The sequence below is a fragment of the Aegilops tauschii genome, chromosome 3 (assembly GCF_002575655.3).
Source record: "Aegilops tauschii subsp. strangulata cultivar AL8/78 chromosome 3, Aet v6.0, whole genome shotgun sequence".
NCBI lineage: Eukaryota > Viridiplantae > Streptophyta > Magnoliopsida > Poales > Poaceae > Aegilops > Aegilops tauschii.
Genome location: NC_053037.3, coordinates 18,188,292 through 18,197,860, shown reverse-complemented (window position 1 = coordinate 18,197,860; position 9,569 = coordinate 18,188,292).

Genomic DNA, 9,569 nt, shown 5'->3' with positions numbered 1-9,569 from the left:
ATTGTTTTACATTATAATGAGTTGTTAAATTATTAGGTGAAAGTACCGCAGATTAGTTTCGACTGGATGCATGTGGATCCATCCAGTTGAAACTAATATGCGGTTTCTTTCATAAATGATATAATAACTCATCATCATCATCATCATCATATTAATATAAAAACTCTTGCATCATATCATCACCAACAACAGTATATACTAGCTAGCAAAGATATCATCGAGTTCAACATGGTCATGATATTATAAGCGTTCATAACACCACAAAAGCAAATCACTCTTTGAGATTAAGTTCAGGACGAAGAACACGGACACGCATGAGAAGACAACAAGTACTAAGAGCATGATAACTAGCTAAATCACTCCTGCTGCTCTCTCTCAGGTAAAATAGTATAGAACATGTATAGCTCTCCTGATTCATCATATTAGAGCATGTAGATGAACCTGTCTCCTAATCGTGGGCTGCGCTTCTGATTGCTGTCCCCTAGTACTTCTCTACGATCGTTAACAATTTTGCTTCAATCTTTCACTATTAAGCATTCATCGCTTTCAGAAATCCTGAATGCACTCATGTGCACTGTAGGATATCTTGGCCGTAAGCTAACAATTGACATGCGACCTTTAGTCTCGATCCACTGAGGCACAACTGTCATCGGGAGTCCCTGTTGAAGAACATCGTATAGTAATTAATATACTTAGCAATGAAAGTTTAGCTTGAAAAATAATGTATGCAAAAGATGCACTGAGGACTAATAGTAAAAATCTTACCATCTTTCCTAAATACATGTGACCGTAGTTCAATACGATCACTATTGGTCGCACGTTTTGAGTACTAAGATTTTCAAATTCAGGAAAATGATTTCTCTTGACAGCATCAAGATCCTCAAGCCATGAAACATAATGACTTATCTCCTCGCAGTTTAGTTCAGCCCTGGGACAGTGGATGGTCCTGTCTACCAAGCGCCGAACATGTTTGCTTGAATCAAAATAAGCTGTCAATAGAAATTACTTGTCAACTATTTTTGAATAAACAATATCGAAGACATAAATATGGTTGAGAAACTCACATAATGGTAGAACTGGAGGCGTCTGCACATCGACCCAGATGTCTCTATTACCTTCAATATCATCTTCCGAACGAATATCAAAGGTGATAACCATATCAGGCTCAAATGCATAAGTCTTGCATAGTGCTTGCCAAGTTTTGCATTCAAAATAAGTGTATGTGTCTGCATTGTATAATTTGACGTTGAAAGTATAACCATGCTCGGTCTTCAGGTAAACTCTCTTTACCTCCATAGTTTCCATAGCACTGAAACCTATCTTATCCAAGACAAAAATTCTTGCATGGCAGGGGATGCGCTAGTACAATAGTGAAAATTAAAAATTATAAGTTGAAGCAAATGAAGCATAAGTCATGCTTAATTACGAAAAAAGACTTGTCGGACTTACTATATCTACTTCGAAGGTCTCATCCAGCTTGATGCTGAAGCGCCTATCATCAACAAGCAAATTTCTATCGCACAGGCCGCGCTGGTCTTCACAATATTCGCACTTAATGAAATCTTTTTCGTTGTCAGACGACATTTCCTATGTTCATATAGGTGAAACATTAAACACTTACTAGTTCTATTAATTCAACTAATTCAACTACTTCTATTAATTCAACTAATTCTATCAATTCAACTAGTTCTATTAATTCAACTAATTCAACTAAGCATTTACTAAAAATAAACTAGTTCTATTAATTTTCTTACTAAAATAAGGTAGCTAGTTCTATATATATAGTAATATTTTAATTAGATCATCAAATCTCAAATACCTAAATTTTCTTACTAAAAATAAACTAGTTCTATTAATTCAACAAATTCAACTAAGAATTTACTAAAAATGAACTAATTATATTAATTTTTTTACTAAAATATATAAAGTAGCTATATATAGTAATATTTTAATTAGATCATCAAATCTCATATACCTAAATTTTCTTACTAAAAATAAACTAGTTCTATTAATTCAACTAGTTCAACTAAGCATTTACTAAAAATAAACTAGTTATATTAATTCAACAGAAAATTTGACATGCATTAATCTAAACAACAGAAAACAGAAAATAAGTAAAAAAATGTGTCTGTGTGTGTCTCTGTGTGTGTGTGTGTGTGTGTACGAGCGGGGCGGCGGCGTACGGGCGGCGGGGACGGCGCGACGGCGCGAGACGGCGACACGTACGGGGCGGCGGGCCGGGGCGACGGGGACGGGGAAGACGGGCGGCGGGCTGGGGGCGACGGCGCGAGACGGCGACGACGGGGGCCGGCTGGGCGGCGACGACGGCGACGGGGGCGGCGACGACGACGGCGACAGGGACGGGCTGGGGCGCGACAGGGGCGGCGACGGGGGCGAAGAACAAACTGAAACGAACTGAAAATATTTGTAAGTGGTGCTTATATAGCGGTGGCCATTAGTACCGGTTTGATCCACCAACCGGTACTAAAGGCCTATTTTGGCTAGGCCAAGAGGCGGGAAGAGCAGGCCTTTAGTATCGTTTGGTGGCTCCAACCGGTACTAAAGGGGGTGCGCTGCCACCCGCGGTGTAGAAAGTTTAGTCCCACCTCCCCGGGCGAAGGCAGCCGCACTGGTTTATAAACCCAGCCGCGGCTGCTACTTTGAACTCCCTTGTAAAGCAGGCTTCTGGCCCTAACTATGGCGCTGTGCCCTGTGAGTCTGCTGGCCCTTGTGGGCCTGAATTTCCACGCCCGTGGTCTAGCAGGCCCACTGGGCAGCGCCGCAATAATTTTTTATATAATTTTTTTATTTTCTTCTTTATTTATTTTCCTCTATTTATTTCTGAGTAGTTTATATATTTTTTTTTCTTTTCTGCTTTTTTATTTTCTTCTATTTATTTCTGATTAGTTTCTTATATAGTTTTTTTCTTTTCTCCAAATTGGTAAATGACTGAAAAATAGCAAATGCTGTCAGAAAGTGTTGAAATTTTTTTATATAGTTTTTTATTTTCTTCTTTATTTATTTTCTTCTATTTATTTCTGAGTAGTTTTTTATATAGTTTTTTTCTTTTTTTCTTTTTTTATTTTCTTCTATTTATTTCTGATTAGTTTTTTATATAGTTTTTTTCTTTTCCCCAAATCAGTAAATGACTGGAAAATAGCAAATGTTGTCAGAAAGTGTTGAAAATTGATGACGTCGCTTTGAATGGTGTGTATGGAACGCAAAAAAGTCTGGAGTTGTAATAAGTTTAAAAAAATGAAGTGCCCATGTAACAGATGAGTTCTCGTCAAAAACCTTGATACTGCGAAAGAGATTGTCCAGTTTGTATACGAAGTGTGTCCAGTTTTTTGCCGTAACCCTCTCTACTCTTTGGCACATGCTATGTGGATGAAATGATGATACCGTGCCAAGTTTCGACATTTTCAGAGTTCATTTTGTAGTGATTTTCAATTTCACGATCATTTAGCTCTCTAAACAAATCGGTAAATGACTGAAAAATAGCAAATGATGTCAGAAAGTGTTGAAAATTGATGACATCGCTTTGAATGGTGCGTACGGAACGCAAAAAAATTCTGGAGTTGTAATAAGTTTAAAAAAAATGAAGTGCCAGTGTAACAGATGAGTTCTCGTCCGAAACCCTGATACTCCGAAAGAGATTGTCCAGTTTGTACACGAAGTGCGTCCAGTTTTTGCCGTAACCCTATCTACTCTTTTGCACATACTATGTGGGTGAAATGATGATACCATGCCAAGTTTCGACATTTTCAGAGTTCATTTTGTAGTGATTTTTAATTTCACGGTCATTTAGCTCTCTAAACAAATCGTAAATGACTAAAAAATAGCAAATGATATCAAAAAGTTTTGAAAATTGATGACGTTGCTTTGAATGGTGTGTACGGAACGCAAAAAAGTCTGGAGTTGTAATAAGTTTAAAAAAATGAAGTGACCATGTAACAAATGAGTTCTCATCAGAAACCCTGATACTTCGAAAGAGATTGTCCAGTTTGTACACGAAGTGCGTCCAGTTTTTGCCGTAACACAAGAAGTCTGGAGTTGTAATAAGTTATTAAAGATAAAAAAGAGGCACAATGCTCGTTAATTAGCTTCAAGCCTTTCGGAATAGTGCAAACTGCACTGCACATAGCTCCGTGCAGTCTACACTATTCCTTAAGGCTTAAAGCTAAGCAACGTGCAGATGAGCATTGCGCCTCTCCTTCATCGTCTCTGCACTCAGGGCTTATAAACCGCTCCTAGTGCCTCTCTCTTCGCGAGGTGGGACTAAAAAACAACTTACTAAGAAACTATAGTACCGGTTCATGGCACGAACCGGTACTAAAGGTGGCCGTGGGGCCCCAGCCTGAACACAGCCTGACGCAGCCTCATTAGTACCGGTTCGTGACACGAACCGGTACTAAAGGTTGCTCACGAACTGGTACTAATGATCTCCGCCCGCCTAGCCGTTGGAACCGGCACTAATGGACACATTAGTGCCGGCTCAAAATCAAACCGGCACTAATGTGCTTCACATTTGACCCTTTTTCTACTAGTGTGTGTTGGGTGGTGGCGGCTCTACTTGGCGGCGGCGAATTGGGCCCCTAAAGACATGCGGCGGCTGGGGAGTGGTGGCCTCTTCAGGCGGTGACATGTCGGACGGACCAGACCAGATCAAGCGGATCTCACATCGGCGGCCTGTCATGTCGCGGGGACTGCTTGCGACCTGGGTCACGGGCGACCTGCTTTGTCATGGCCGGGTGGCGGTGGATGGTGCACGTCCAGGTGGGCGAGTGGTGGCCGCTTGCTTTGCTGTGCGTCGGCACGGGCTGTGGGCGGCTTTGGCCGCGGACGGCCACCTTGTAGTGGTAGGTGGTGGCAGCGGCACGGTGGGGACGATCGTGATCTTCCCCTCCGTTCGTCTGGTGGCTTGACCCAGCGCCTGGAGGCGAGCTCCGCGGTCGGTGGCAGTGGTTGATGGTCTAGGCATCTTTAACGGCCCAGTGGTGGTGGGCGCGAATCCGAGAGGGAGGCAGGGGGCCCTGGCAGTCCCGTTGCTAAAATATGGGGAAACTAGATAGGTTGTGGCGGAGGTCCGGGTCTCCGGTGGTTTGGGTGGCTGCAGTTGGCGGCCGTCGTCCACTTCCCCTACCCTGTACAGACCGACTGGGCCCTGTCCTCACCAAGGAGCAAGCTGTAGGGCTCTTGGTGATGCCTTTTGCCGCTTCACTGGTTGTTGGCATCCGGGTGCAATGGCAGCGACGGAGGGGAGATCTGGGATGCCGGGGCGGCGACCCTTGGTGGTGGGAGCCACGGTGCTCGCAGGCGGAGCTCACGGCTTAGGTGTGGACACAACAATCATGGCAGTGTGAGCGACGTGGTGGTCGGTGTTTTAGGCAATCGTTCGTGGTCTTGGAGGCCAGGAGGCGTGCTGGGTACTGATTCCTATCTGGCTTGTCTAGACCGATGGCGACGGCATTCGAGGATGTCCATGAAGGCATCGTCACGGCTACTCTCTTCAAATTGCTCCGGGTGAAAATCATGATCATTTGGATCGAGCGGCGGCGGCGCTTCGGTGTCATTACCTTACTAATGGCTCCGGATGAAAACCATGATACACTTTACATACGCATCTCATTCCAAATTTTAAGAAAATACAAACTGGTTCGACGTCCTGTACCATATCTTATATGCTGTCATTTCAACATATTCAGTGGTGTTCTTTTCAGTACAAAAGCCGCGGTCACTAAAGCGTAACTCAAAAATATAATTACTCAAAAAGGCTTTCACCCCGCTTTATATATAAAGTAAAGATCAACAACAACCCGGTACAACGCACGCCACCGAAACACATGCACACACCCAAGGCAGGATACTGGATACATAGGCGCTGAGCGCAGCAACACCACCCCTAGCACTACATGAGCCACCGGGGGGCCTCAGCCGTAAACACGTCACCACGAAGAGAAGAAGCCACATATGACGCACTGTGGGCTCCAAGGCGGTGCCTACAGGAAGGTTACGACACCAAAGCGCTGCCACCGCCCGACCCAAGGATCAGAGTTTCTCTCGGAGCAACACGACGGGCAGTGAGAGCCGCGGCGACGCCTTCAAGAAGGGAACAAGTTTCGCCGCCGCTGGTCTGTCCGAAGATAGAACAGATTTTCACCCCGGCCAATATTCACCGCCACCGAACGCCACACCCTGGCTACCACGCCGCCCACACGGCCATGGCCACCAGGCAGCACCAAGCCATGGGCTTTGCCCAGGAGCACCGCAACACCACCACCAGGGCCGCCGCCCCGGCATCTAGGACCTTGACGCCACCTCACTCGCCACCCACCGCTAGCCCAACCAAAGAGACGAGTGGAAAGGAACCGCCTTTCGCACCCCTGAGTTGTCCCCGGCGCCGAGACCCAATAGGCCGGCCAAAATTAGCCACCATCGACCCGTCCTGCTGCCGGGAGCGGGACGAGCTCGGTCCTATCGCCGGGCGCGAGACGAGTCTGGTCCTGCTGCCGGGCGCGAGACGAGTCTGGTCCTGCTGCCGGGCGCGGGACGAGCTCGGTCCCGCTACCGGGCGCGAGACGGGCGATGGGCCGCAGCTAGGAGAGGGCCAACCCTCCGATGAAAGTAGCGCCTGGACGACGGGGAGAGGAATCGAAGGTCGTCAAGGGCGCTCACCGACAGGCTGACGCCGAAGAAGTCCAGCCGCCGCTGTGAAACGGCCCATACCACCACCATGGGCCACCACCACGCCGTGGCAGCCCACATCCACATCGGGACCCCGAGGGGCAGCCCCGAGCTAGCGTCACCACCCTCGCCGCCAACGGCCGCCGCACGCAAGGTTGACCGAAGCCCACACCACCGCCAGCGCCACCACCACCACCACCATCTGGATCACACCGCTGCCCAGCCAAGCAGCCATACCGCCCCAACACCTGCCAGCCAACGCCGAACACGGCCCGCGCCCCCTGCCAGCGTCAGATCTAGCCAGGCATGGTTGGACCTGACCGGAGGATGGCAGGCATGCCACCACGGATGACCGAGCAGAGGAGAGCTCGGACCCAGCTACCACCCTCGACCCAACCCAACCGAGCCGCCGCATGGAGCCGAGCCACCCGTGTCGACAGCCAGATCGAGGCTGGCCTGACTCAACCAAGGACACGAGTGCCGTCCTGCCATCCACAACCCCTCCACGCCACTGCCGTCAACCAGCGCCTCCGCCGCCAGCTGCAGCCGCCGCGCCGCCACGCCCTGTACCCGCGCAGCGCCGCTGCAAGAATCCGTCGGCCCGCTCCGCCCGGCCCCACGCGGCTGGAGGAAAAGCGCCCCGCCGCCGTCGATGCTGGCAGGGCTTTGCCCGTCAGCGCGCCGCGGCGGCGGCGGGGGGAGGAGGGAGGAAAGGGGGGCCTGGGTCGGCGGCTAGGGTTGCCCTCCCCGGCGCTCGCGGGAGCGTCGCAGGAGGGAGAGGGGGGTCGGTCTAAACTGGTATGTTCCGTTTCTCAAAAATATAATTGCAAATTAGTCTGGTGTAGATGCTTGGCTGCCTTCGGCGACGTGCGGCCGCAGACTCCATCTGCACCTCCTGCCCCTTGCCTTGGAGTCGAGCGAAGCGCTCAGGTTTGGCCAGTCCCGCTCGGAGAAGTTGGTTGCTAAGACAACATCCACGGTGATTGGGGGTGGCTTGGAGGATGCCTTGAAGAAGGGCTCTTCCTTATTCACGGTGATTGGGCGCCACTGGCTGCCCGACTGCCAACACGTCGGAGACGCCGACGTTTGCTCCTTGTGGTGACCCGTGATATGGACCGCGTGACTGCCCAATGGAGATGTCGTCTCCTCCTTCATGAGGCATCCAATTTGAACGCCACATTGGGCCTCGGGAGATGGCGGCACTGGACCGCGATCGATGATCGACCATGCCAGCACCATCTCGATCTGCCCGCGCAAACTCATCGTCCCTCGCAGCGGCCTCGACGAGGAGGGGCGCCTGCGCCTGCTGCTCCTCCGTGTATGAGGAGAATGGTTCCGCCATGATGTCTGATGGAGCCGTGGACGCCTATGAGCCTGTGGGCAGCAACACCGCGATTCGAAGCTCCCCCCCTCCCACACACACACGCACACACCCGAATCCATAAAAATGCTCTTATTAAATTTTTGGGCGACACTAGGCGCCGGTGCGCCGGCGCTAGTTTTGGGCCGGTCCAGCCACAGTCGTTCGATCTGACCTCTATCTATCATCCGATCTGGCTCTCTCCCCTCTTCTATACTCGTCTTCTACCTCCCACCGAATCTCAGGAAAAAAACCCCACCTCTGCCCACACGCCATAGCCTCCCGTGTGCAGCTCCGCGAGGGAAAAACGGCCGCCGGCTGCTCGCACTCCGACGCCCCACAGCCCTCCGCTGCTCGTCGAAGAAACTTCCCCGCTCTTCAATTTCGGTTGCAGCTCCGCCCCGACTGGTTGCAACTCCCGTTGTTGATGCTCCATTGATGCAACACCACGATGCACCACCGCCGCCACTCGCCGTCGACGCTCGCTGCATGGGATTCCAGACGGCCACCAGTAAACGACATTTTGAATGGATGTAGCAAAATCCTTCGCTGGTGGTAGCAAAATCTGACGACTGTTGCAGCAAAAAGGTCGCCGCCGTCGCGGGGTTGCAGCTCCACCAGGAAGGATGTAGCTAAATCCTTCGCCGCTGGTAGCAAAATCCGATGACTGTTGCAGCAAAAAACCCCACCTCACCATTGCAGGTTGCTACCTTGCTGTCGTCGGGTAGCAGCCTCGCCGTTGGAGCTTGCAACCTCACCATCGTAGCCTCGTCGTCGCCGGCAGCAGCCTCGCCGTTGCAGCTTGCAACCTTCTCGCCGTAGCCTCGCCGTTGCAACCTCGCCATCGCAGCCTCACCGTCGTCGCCGTTGAAGCTCCAGTAGTAGCAAATGACACCTCCGCTAGTAGCAAACTCCGAAACGGTTGCAGCAAAACAAAACGTCGCCGCCGCCGCAACCAACACCACCATGGTGGATTGTAGCAAAAGTTGTCTCTGGTTCCAGCTAAATTCAAACACGGTTGCAGCAAAAAAAACAACATCACCGTCGTCTCGACCAACACCGCGTGGTGGATGTAGCAAAAGTTGACTGCGGTTCCAGCAAAAATCAACACGGATGCAGCTCGCATTCCCAACTATTCCAGCTTTTTTGGCGCCGCCGGTTGTAGCAAATGGAGACCACCGTTCCAGCAACGGTGGGTGCCAATTGTAGCACCATGGGAGTTTGAGGGTGCCTCTTCTCCAGCGCCGACGGGTGTCGGTCGCAGCTTTCCAGCATCTCACATCGAGGTTGCAGGTTTTTCCGGTAAGGCTCGTCTGCATCGCCCGTCAGCTCCACCACGTTGAGACAAGGTTGATCGAAGGAGGGGGTCGCTGATGGAGGCCCACGGCGGTGGCGCTCGGTGAGAGACCGCCGACGAGGAGAATGCCTGAGACCATGTCCACGGTGGGAGAGAGAAAGGTACTGATAAAGAGAGATGGGTGCGTGAGAGAGAGAGAGAAAAGAACAGAGAAAGATAGGTGGACGC